The sequence below is a fragment of the Harpegnathos saltator genome, unplaced genomic scaffold, assembly GCF_003227715.2.
Source record: "Harpegnathos saltator strain DR-91 unplaced genomic scaffold, Hsal_v8.6 scaffold437, whole genome shotgun sequence".
In the NCBI taxonomy this organism is placed as follows: Eukaryota; Metazoa; Arthropoda; class Insecta; order Hymenoptera; family Formicidae; genus Harpegnathos; species Harpegnathos saltator.
The window spans coordinates 106,802-108,778 of NW_020230247.1; positions in this window are offsets into that span (position 1 = coordinate 106,802).

The window sequence follows — 1,977 nt, forward strand, 5'->3', positions numbered from 1 at the left end:
CCCTGAAGAGGTGTTGGAGAGAAGGCTCTGTCCTGGCTGCGGGTCGGTCGGGAGGAGAAATAGAAGTGGCATAGCTTTTTCACTTTACCAAAAACGTCACCTCGGTCGAGAGGTGGGGTTTGGGAAGTTGCGTCAGGCTCCAAAGTTTATGTCCAAATATGGGTATAGGATTTTGTTGCAAACTTTTCGGAAGTGGGGTTTTAGTAAGGTTCTTAGATAAATATGATAAAGGATCGGGTATCTATGGCAGTAAAAGATTTCAAGGTTTCGCTAGGGTTAGTCAGAGGTTGTGCGCGATTGGAATTTATGAATAACGTGGGAAACGCGTGAGTTTCCGAAGATCAAAGGCTGGCAACATCATATAACAGCATGAAAGATTGTCTGGTCGGTCCGTCTTCAAAGAAAATTATTGCTCCGAACGGGAAGTTATTTAAGGTTATTTGGAGAGGAGGTATATGGCCAAAATGAATCAACGGATCTTTTCCGACGGAAATAGAGGAAACTCTGGTGATTAACGCAGAGAGAAAAGAAAGAGAAATCTGTGTGTGTGACGTCACAGTTGTCGGAGGGTCGCGGAATGTGAACATTTGGTAGTATAATATAAAATGCAATCCGCCCTACTTGACAACAAATTCAAAGTACGCAGAGTCCGCAGGATGTAACACCCCCCACCTTAGACAAATGTTGGGGGTAGCCAACATTTGCTAGCGGAGTGTATTATGTCAAAGCTTACATACTACGCAGTTTTTAGTTGCTAAGCCTATAGATTGATTAGAATATAATTAAAAAGAGGGAAGATAGAAGGTGACTTCCATCTCTTCTTTCTTTTTCTTCGTCCTTTTTTTTTTTTTAATTATTAGCTAAAATATAAATGTGTTTATATGTATATTGTAATTTTTGGGGTTAGAAGGAGGAAAGATAGAAGATAATCTCCGAATCCTCTTCCTTCTTTTCTTTCGTCCTTCTAATGTGTTAGACAAGTGTATTTTGAGCTTATGTTTTAATTTTATTTTGGGATAGAAGGAGGAAAGATAGAAGGCAACCTCCAATTCCTCTTCCTTCTTTTCTTTCGTCCTTCCACGGGTGTAATTGGATAAAACGCAAAATGTATGTGTATACTACGATATATATATATATATATATATATATGAAAGTATAAGAGTATATAAAATTATATAAGAGTATAAAAGTATAAGGGTGTAGTATATATGCATTATAATATTTTTGGCTTTAGTTTAAATTGAGGGGAAGGGGTGATGAAGTTCGTTAGTCGCGATTGTCTGACCGATCGCGAGCAATTCTTCTCTGAAATTTTTGTAGCCGATGGAGTTAACTCGCGGCAAGTATAAGTCTATATCGGCCGCTTTACCTCCTACTGATTTCTTTATTTTCATTATACCGGTTTGTTCTTCCGCAAGTAGTTTTGTAATTTCTCTTGTTGGTTTAGGCCAAGAGACTGCGGATCCTATCGGTTTTAGGCCGCGAAGCCCCACTTCGATGGCTTGCCACGGCATTTGGTGAAATTGATCAGGTAGATGACGCAGGTACGTCATAGGTTTTCTCACCGTTCTTTCCCAGTCGCCTAGCATGGTTATCGCTGAGTGTCCCAGCAACGCGGTGATTTCTCCTCTGTACCATTCCTGGTTGTCTTGCACAGCGACCAGTGCCCCGATTAAAGCAGCCCTGGGCCACATGGTGTATCTGTTCGGGTGTCTGTGCATTTTCCAGGCAATTTCGGCTTGTAGGTCCATGATGCCTGCCCGGTTATGGTTTAGCTGCACCCACATTAAAGTGGGCGACTCCACTTTTGTGACGTAGACAGTTAGTTGTTCACGGAATAGCCGATTGGTGTCGATGTATTTTATTGCCATTTTCTAGTAAAAGAAATAATGATAATAGTGAGAGAAATAATGAAGTTCGACTGACCTTATGGGTTGAGAGTGAGAGAGTAAGTAGTAGTCTCCTTTTGAGGAAGGG